This window comes from Cupressus sempervirens, chromosome 1 (assembly GCF_028749045.1).
Source record: "Cupressus sempervirens isolate cs-2001-9-10 chromosome 1, ASM2874904v1, whole genome shotgun sequence".
Classification (NCBI taxonomy): Eukaryota; Viridiplantae; Streptophyta; class Pinopsida; order Cupressales; family Cupressaceae; genus Cupressus; species Cupressus sempervirens.
Genome location: NC_143118.1, coordinates 574338659 through 574349409, shown reverse-complemented (window position 1 = coordinate 574349409; position 10751 = coordinate 574338659).

Below are 10751 nucleotides of genomic sequence, written 5' to 3'. Positions count from 1 at the left end.
TTGGTACAATATGCAATCCTAGGAAATATTTCATCTCTCCTATCATACTCATTTGAAATTCTTTCTTCATCTCATCAGAAAAATTCTTACTTACTTCATCATTTCCTCTAAATATGATATGGTCAACAAATATTACCAAAATCATCAAACCATCATCAATTTATTTCCATTATAGATTATTTTTTGTCATAGCTCTTCTATATCCAAGTTTTTCCAAATGTTTGTCCAACCTTGAATACCATGTCTTGGGTTCTTGCTTTAATCCATACAATGCTTTCCTTAGTTTGCATACTATGTCCTTTTCATCTATCAAAGGATGTGCTTCAAGTTGCTCAATGTATATTTCTTCTTTGAGTTCTCCATTCAGAAATGGTAACTTAACATCCATCTGATATAATTTGAATTTCTTCCATGCTAAATAGGCTAAGAATAATCTTATTACTTCTATTCTAGCCATTGGAGCATAATTTTTCTCATAATCTATCCCTTCTTGTTGTGAGTAACCTTTACATACCAATCTTTCTTTGTTTCTTACAACTTCACCTTGCTCATTAATTTTGTTATTGAATACCCATTTAGTTCCTATCATATTCTTTTGTACTAGTCTAGGGACCAACTCTCATATCTCATTCTTTACTATCTGATCTAATTCCTCTTTCATGGCTTGTTTCCAATAATCATCTTTACATTGTGCATCTACATTCTTAGGCTCAACTTGAGATATCAAGCATAGTTCTTCATTGGTTTTGCTTCTTTTCATCATACCTTTCTCTTTTCTTCCCATGATCTACTTGGATGGGTGATTCTTTATCATATTCTTTTCTAAAGTAGGAGTTGTTATCTCAACTCTTGGCTTTACTAAAGGTTCCAATCTTTGTTCCTACCTTGGCTCTCCTTCATTCTACAAATCATTGTTAGTCTCAAGAAATGCTTCATCATTCCTTAGCTTAGAAACAACATCATAATCTAAATTGTAATCAACTATTCTTTCTTTTATTCTAAATTTTTCATTAATTCTCACGTTTGCACTTTCCATAATAGTCTTAGTTCTCTAATTATAACATCTATAAACCTTGATTTTCAATAAATAACCAAGATATGTACTTTCATCACTTCTAGCATCAAACTTACCAATATCATCATCTCTTTTGATATAACACTTACTCCAAAAAAATTGAAATAGTTAACTATAGGTGAGTAACCAAACCATAGTTGATAAGGTGTCTTGTTTGTGTCTTTCTTGACTTGCACTATGCTCATAGTGTAGATTGTCGTATTCACAACTTCTCTCAAAAAAATATTGGATACATCATTCTCTACTAACATAGCTCTTGTAGCTTCTATAACTAACTTGTTCCTTCTCTCTACAATGCCATTCTATTCAGGGGTTCTTAGAGTTGATAACTATCTTTTAATTCCATTTTCTTAACACAACATGTTAAAATAATTTGATGTAAATTCTCCTCCTCTATTTAATCTTAAATAAATAATCATCATACTAGATTCATTCTCAACCCTATTCTTGAATACTTAAACTTATAAATTTCCTCAGATTTCTCTTTAAGAAATGTAATGCACAACATTCTAGAAAAATTATCAACTAGAATCATAAAATAGCTTTCACTATAGAATCCTTTAGTCATTGTAATGCTCCTAAGATCTATGTGTACAATCTCCAACTTTTCTATAGTGGTAACCTTTTTTTTGGGAAAAGAAGTTATGGTATGCTTAGCCAAAACACACTCCTTGTAAATTGTGTTAGTAGGCTTTATAATCTTTGGAAAATCTCTAACTATAGAAATTCTAATAGTCTTCACAATACTATCAAATTTTATATGAAAAAATCTCTTATGCCATAACCAACTCTCATCTACCTTTGCAACCAAAAACCTCATTTCAATAGGATTTAACTAATCTAATTCCTATTCCAATTACCTTTCCATCTTTATCTTTGATCATGCACATCTTTTCTGTGAACTACAATTGATAACCTTTGTCTACTTATTGTTCAACTCTCAAAATATTTTTCTTTAAACCATCAACAAAGTATACATCCTCAGTGTTAGTTTTACCATCAAGATTTATAGATTCAACACCTTTAACTTGGCATATTACATTATTTCCAACTTTGATAATGCCTCCATCCTGACTTTTGAAGTTAACAAAATTTCTCATCTGACTAGTCATATGATGTGAACAACCACTATCAATTATCCAATTAGATTTCTTCTCAACTTGTAACACCAAAGCTACCTTTTCTAGACTTTCTTCTTTAAATGCCACAAATCCAATTTCATCATCACTAGCACTTACTGCTTGTTCATCAGAATCATTATCTTCATTTGCATACAAACACTCTCTATCTTTTGTAGGTTTGTAATTTTCCTTAAAATTTTCTCTCTTTTAGGACACTTAGATGCATAATAACCATATTTAACACAATTCAAACATTTAAAGATTTTCTTACCTCCTTTTTCTCATTTTACCAGAAGGGCTACTCCTTCTACAATATTTCTATCCACTTAGATTTGCTACTACTAGAAAAATTTCCTCTAGAACTTGTGCTCCTTGATAGACTAGGTTGAATATTCAAAGCATTGAAAGTTGTCTCTATTCTAGTTAAGTACACAAATTGTTTGAGCTCATTCTCAACTACAAGTTTTCCAGGCAATGATTCTATTGTGAAATCTTTGGTACAAGATATCAACAAGTGTATCATCTAAACTGCTGACTTAAATAGTGGTGTTAGATTCTTCAATATCTTTCATATAACCTCATCATCTTCTTTGGTTCCTCAATGAGCTTTGATATCGATAGTAATTTCTAATATCATGTCTATATATGTTCTTATAGATTCATCTTCCATCATTAGCATCTTGAAATGCACAAATCCAACTTTGTAGTCTTCACTTCTTAGAATATGCATCTCCTTCAAAACTATTTTTCAAAGCTTTTCAAATAAAATGTGAAGTAGCAAGTGATTTTACCTGATTGTACTCAATTTAAAGAAGTATAGTCAATAGTGCTTCTCTAGCTCTCATGTCACACATAAAAATATCTCTTTCATCCTTGGTACAAATTTCTAAATTCTTTTCAACAATGATTTTCTTCTCTAATTTTGTCAAGATCCAATATCCTAGACTCTTACATAACAAATGTGTCTTCATATTTTCTTTCTAGCTATCATAATTTGTTCCATCAAACTTCAAACTATCTTTCCTAAACATGTTCAACATGGATTTCCCAAAGTTGTTAAACTTTACCTTTAAGGACCTGATGATCTGATACCATTTGTTAGAAAAAATAGTCCACCAAGATAATTGAGAGGATGGGGGGGGGGGGGGGGGGGGGGGTGGGGGGTGAATTAGTTATTAATGATTAAAATATTTATCTTCCTTAAACAAACTTAACCATTCAACCAAAGTAAACAATAACCATAACAAAATGCACATATTGTAATTACACTAGATATGTTGACTAGGGAAACCCTTGATCAGAGTGAAAGCCTCAACTATAATTATTCTTGTAAGATGATGTACTCATTTATAAATATTCATTGTTAGAGGATGGAACCTATTAGGAGTCTATTACAACATTTAGTACATAGATTCCCTATTGGGGGACTTTGAATCCCTATTAGGAGTTGTGGTACAATGTATGCAAGATGAGCCCACTACCCAAACATGCAATTTCAACTACAAGAAGAGCTCACTACTCAAATAGGTAAGTTATTTTTATGTTCTTCTTTCTTTGTACTATCAACTAAACCAATCACTATCAAACCTTGACAATGAAGTTTCCTTCACTTCTACATTTCTCTGTTCAACTTCACATTCTACTCTCTCTACTTACAATCTCTCTACATTGATATAATTCATGTCATTACTTTGATAAAGGAAAGTTTCTTTCCTTTGTATTGTGTCCTCAAAAAAATTCCTTGATTTGGTGGTTATACCTTCTCAATTAATTATTATAGGACCACATTAAGAACACATTACACTTTAGCAATAACATAAATCTTCTACCTTGCAACTTGAATAACTTTCCATACACACAATATTAATTATGGTGAGAGAACTTAGCCATGTCATCATCAACATGTCTTCTTCATGTCCTCAACCTCCATCATCAGGCTTGACTAAGAAATAACAAGGTATTCTTGATATTAGTACCATTTCTACATTTATTTATATTCAATCTATTTCTACAATTATTTCTATTCTGAGTGTTTGGATGTCTAGTGCAATGATAGTTGAGAATCATTCTCAACTGAGCACTATAGTTCTAAATAAGGGTAAAAAAGAGGAAGAAATTTATCTAGCTAAGGACATTTTTATTCTAATTTGGTATATCTCTCTCCTGACTCATGATCAGATGGATACCTTGGGATAACTATTAACAAAGAGAGCTAAGAAACATAAGCTTAGAGAAGAGAAGAAGAAGAAGAAAAATCAAGTCCTTGAGGACATAAAGAGCATATTTATTGATGCTCTAAGTATTGAGGTTGAAATTACACAACCTATTCTTGATTAGCTAACATAAATTATCCAAAAATTTGATGAAGATTTGAATGGATAGGAAAAACTACTACAATGAGCTGAAAAAGACTTGAGAACAAAGGATTGGAGCAATTTACACAAAAAATTGCAATAGATCAAGTAGAGTTGTCTACTATTCTTGTTTCACTAGAAACATCTGTAAGTAACATTATTTCACTATTTTTCAAATTGAGTGACACATCTATCTTCACAAAGGAGATCAAGGATAAATTTTCAAAGATAGATGGGGATATAAAAGAAAGTACACATCAACTATCACTTGACTCAAGTTATAGTTCTACACAGTTTACAAAGATAAGATATCTGACAAATCTACAAGCCAAATTTTGAAGGAAGAAGCTAGAATGAGGGCTACACTTGCACAAATTTAGGGTGTAATTATTCCAAACTTGGATGCATTATAGAAAAACATTGCACGTGCAAAGAATTTCATCCATGGCAACAACTTCTCCATAGCTGATCACATGATGAAACTATCAGTAGAAGTTCAAATAGCCTTGCAGGCAAGTAAGGTATTACTAGAGAATTGGGACAAAACTATGGTACTAATTTTGAAGGTACATTCTCATTTCTTGTCACATTTTTCTATTAACATATAGATATTATACACCTTTGGCATTTGCATCAAAAAGGGGGACAAGATATTGTATATTTTATTATTTTAGAAGAAGAGAGAAGATATTGACATAGTGAGAAAATATTACTATACTCTAGATGTATGTATAGAGGAGAGATATATGTATGGGAGAGTAGTATAGTATTATACAGATACATGTATAGATAAGTAGAAAATATATTTACAAAATAAATTTTGAAAAATTAGAAAAATAGAGTACGCTACCAAGCTACAATAGCAGGAAGTCAAAACCAAGTTAAAGACTTAGAATGATGATAAATAATTTTTTTCTTATAGCTTTGAATGGTCAAATTGTTGGTTTGACAAGTGTTATTGTCACTAATGCCAAAAGAGGAATTTTTTGACATTTAGGTCAATTTTTAAATTAGTGGATCAATTTCTCTATCAGTGACTCAACACTTAGTCAAATGGTTAGATTGTTACTAATCTCTATAGTTTCTACCAATTTGATAAATCCTATAGTGTTAACAAAATGTTTTAGTTTCTCTAGAGCCAAGTAGCCAAAATATAGTTTCTACCAAGAATTTGAGTTAATTTATAGTGTTTTCCAAGCTTCTCATTGTCTACCAAGCTTCAAATACTATGTATAGTGAAAACTGAGTGTAGCAGAGGCTATCACGCTATTCAAAAAAAGCAAAGAAGATTGCAGTCTTAACCAAACTTTAGAATGTTAACCATGTTCTATTATATCTATAGAGCTCACAACATTAACAATATGAACCTAGTGTTGACCAAGCCATGTAGTGTCAATCAAGTGATTCAACAACTATTGAGTTTCTTACTATTCACTGAGTCACATAATACTAACTAAGTTTGAGCTACTTAGAACAGATTAGTATGGACTAAGCTTCAAGTTCAACTGAGTGCCAAAGTTATTTTGTGTTGATAGTATTTTTTGTGTATTAGAACATCATCAAGTTTGTATTCTAAACCTAAGTTATAACAATTGGGCTAACTTTGTGAATTATGATGAAACTGGTATTGTAGCCAACTCCAGTAAGTTGTTATTTGGATTGGTATATATGTAATGCATTGTGTCATAATCAAACATGTTATTAAAATAATATTATGAAGTACATGAGTATGAATTAAAGAAGGCTACATGCAATATAAGGGATAACAGAGATTTATTAATCATAGTAAGGTGATCATTGTAATACAAAAAGTCTCATTCACTAAATCAAAGTTGCAAATCAAAGATCAACCACTAGTTCATCCTAATAGGGGCATCAATCAAATCCTTTAACCAAGTAGACTTAATAGTCTTCTACTAAATCTCTTAATTGAGTGCATATTGTTGGTTTTTTAAACTACCAAGTAGAAAAATACCTAATACCAAGATAGTGAAGATAAATTTAGTCTAAGGATTAGCTATTTCCTATACTCAACTAAGAGGTCTTCAGATTTGCACCCAACTTCAACAAAATCATAAAGATTTTCTACACTTTAGTCTCTGGAAAACCAAGGCAGGTGTACCTAAGGGATAAAAGATTCAAAACTTGATACTATCTTCACATAACATTAATTCAATGACATTTTATTACAATACCCATCCCCTATAGTAGATGTTTGTTCATAATTATTCTCAGATTTATAGGTAATTCTAGGTAACAATAGCTAACTAAAATACAAATATTAAATGCACTATAATATCACTATCTCAACTTATTCTTATACTCCTTGTCCATATCATAACTAAACCTTTCCTATAGGTGCTATTTTTACCTCATTTGATCAAATCCTCTTCATCAATCAAATAAATGATAGTACTTAAATCATATAAGCAATTGTCTTACCGAAAAGTAGCAGATTTGACATCAGTGACAAAACAATGATTGAAACACATTTATCATACTTGTATCAATCTATTTTCAACAATATCCTTCTTTGGAATTGATGGAAAACCAAACTGAATAGGCTTAATTAGCAAGACCAACAAAATACCAAAAAGAAAACAATTCCTTGTACTGAAATCTCTCCATCTATCAACAACTTTCATCTTCTAAATAGGTTGCAAAAATTTGTTATGATCAACAAACAATAAAATTATCCTTATGACTTCCTCTTGATCACTTATTATACCCCCCTCTACGTTATCTCCCTCTTACTAGGTAGATGTAATTAGAAGGTACACTTTCTCCCTTAGCACTTAGGATTAGGTAAATTAGTTAGCTTTCATAAAACTTAGTAAAAATTTCTTCGTCTTATTTCAATTCCTTTATCTCAATTCCTATATCTCCCACTTTGACAAAATGCCAAAGACTTGTCATTTGAATATGTAGATATAGATATTTTCAATTTCTCCCTCAGTCACCTTGCTTGCAACTAGTTTGTAGTTTCAGCTCTTTGATTATTTTAGGTAGATCCTAAAGTAAGACCAACTACATCAATGTGTAACATATGTCAATCAACCATTTTGATATATGACACTCCTCATGTATCTTAGATAGCCTTTGATAGGGGTATCACCCAGTTTACCTCTTAGATACTCATGAGAATCCTTGGGTAATTCTTTCGTGAAGATATCAACAATTTTCTCTTTTGTATTAACATATTCCATCTTCACCTCTTTATCTTGAACTAATTCTCTCAAGTAATGATACTTGATTGCAATATGCTTAGTCTTTGTATGCATCATAGGAATCTTTGATATATGTATAGCACTTGTATTATCAAAATAAAGTATCATAGGTTTAGTGATTTCTTCCTTCATACATTTGAGTAGTTGTTTGATCCATACAATGTTTATACAATTTACTATAGTAGCAAGATATTCAACTTTAGCAGTAGATTGAGAAATGCAATTTTGTTTCTTTCTAGTCCATGTAACCAACCTTTTGCCTAAGAAAAATGGTCCTCCACTGGTGCTCTTTCTATCATCAATATTTCTAGCCCAATCAACATTAGTATAGGATCTCAATTCAAATTTCTCATTTTTCTTATAGTATAGACCATAGTCCTCTATTCCTTTCAGATATATCGTTATTCTCTTTCCAATCATGAAATGATTCTCCCTAGGATTAGCAAAGAATCTTGCAACTATCCCTACAGATAATGTAATATCAGGTCTATTGTGTATTACATATTATAATTTTTCAAGCATAGGTCTATATAATATTTGATTCACCTCAACTAAATCATCATTCTTTGACAATTTACGTCATGTCACCATAGGTGTACTTACTATCTTGGAATCCCTCAAATCCAAAAGTTTTTAGTATCTCCTTTATATACTTTGACTGAGTGACATATATACCATATTTCATCTGACGTCTTTGCAAATCCACAAAGAACTTGATCTCTCCAAACATAGACATCTCAAATTCTTACTTCAATTAATTTGCAAAAGCCTTACATCAAATATCTTGTCCTTCAAATATGATATCATCAATGAAAATATCAAATAACAAAATACCTTTTCCTTTATTTGTCTTCAAGTACAAATTTTTGTTATCATCAGTCCTCTCAAATCCAATCTTCACAAGATAATTATGAAGCTTCTCATATGATGCTCTTGGTGCTTGCTTGAAACCTTATAAAGCTTTGTATAGTCTACATACTATATTTTTGTTGTTATCATCAACAAATACTTCTATTTATTATATATAAACCTTTTCCTCTAATATACCATTCAAAAATGCAAACTTAACATCCATTTGATAAACTTTGAAAGCTTTATATGCAAAGTAAGCAAACAGATTACTCCTAATCTTGCAATAGGGAAAGATGGCTCTCCATAGTATATCCCTTCCTCTTGAGCATATCTTTTTAAAACTAATTTTTCCTTCTTCCTTGTGACTTCACCATTTTTGTCTAACTTGTTTCTATATATCCACTTGGTACCAATCACATTTTTGTCTTCTAGTCTAGCAACTAGAGTCCATGTTTTATTTTTCTTAATTTGTTCAATCTCTTCTTCCTTGGCTCTTCTCTATTCCACATCTTGTAAGACATCTTTCACTATTTTGGGTTCTTACATGCTTAGAAAAAATATATCATTTCTCAACTTATTCATTGTCATTGGTATAACATCTTTATCTCTAATGATTTGTGTAGTAGGGTAAAGTCCCTTGACATAGTTAGACAATCTTGGTTTAGCTCTAACTTCTACATTTGATCTCTCAACATTTGATCTTCTACATTTTAGCTCTAACTTCTACATTTGATCTCTCAACTTTTGAATCACTATGTATGTCTCTATTAGGTAGCTCAACATCTCTTTCATGTATACTAATCTCAAAATAAAAATGTGCCTCAACATTATTTTTATAACTTGGCACTTGAAGGTAGCTCAATTCCTAAATGCAACTTGGCATTCATTGTATGTCACTTAATAGTCACTAAAACTTTTTTCTATCTTGCAAATTGATTTACAACATCTTCTTTAGTAGGCATACCTTCATATAAGTATAAAAATAATTTGTATCCTTTTGGTTCCTTTATGGGTTCATCCTCATATACTTCTTTATATTAATCAAATTTCACATTTTTACTTTCCACAACTTTGTTAGTCTTAGTATTTAAACACTTATAAGCTTTACTTCTTGTGGAATTACCAAGAAATATACCTTCTTCAGTTTTTGGATCTAGTTTACCATTCCTAAAATCTTTGAGAATATAACACTTGCTTCCAAATACTTTAAAATATTTTACATTGGGTGATTATCCATACCATAGTTCAAAAGGTGTTGGATGAGTACCTTTCTTGACTTATACAAAGTTCAAGGTATAGACAATTATACTTACAAATTCTCTTCAATATTTCAAAGAAAAAAATTTCTCCATCATGAGTGTCCTAGCACAGTCCATTATAGACCTATTCCACCTTTCAGCAATTCCATTTTGTGGAGGGGTTCTATGAGTAGATGTCTATCTTTTGATTACTCTATCATTACAAAAAATCTCAAACTCATTTGATGTAAATTCTTCTCTATTAGATCTCAAACATTTTAGAATTTTACCTATTTCCTTCTCAACTCTTGCTAAGTACCACTTAAACATTTGGAAAGCATCAAATTTATGTTTCAAAAACATAATTATCATTATTCTAGAATAATAATCAAAAAGCAACATAATGTACTTATTTTCTTTGTATCTTTGCACTTCAATTGGTTCACATAAGTTTGTATGAACAATCTGAAGTATTCATTTAGAGGTATGAGTCTTACTCTTAAAACTAAACTTTGTCATTTTGCCTAACTGACATTGTCTGCAAATTATATTGTCAGGCTTCTTCAGGTTAGGAAAACCTCCAACTCTTCTCATGTTACTAATACTAACCAAGTTATCAAAATTAACATGACATAACCTCTTGTGCCAAACCCATACATAATCAAATTCTAAGTAGCATCCTCTATATCAAGGTAGAATATATTACCTCTAGTTTGATCACCTTTACCAAATAGTTTTCCATCAGTATCATATATATTAGCAATCTTATTTTCAAACTCAACCTTGCATCCTGAATTGCTTATTTGTAATGCACTCAATGGATTATAGTTAAGTCCTTCCACATAATAAGCAATGTCACATAAAATATTTTTAGTTAGTTTGAT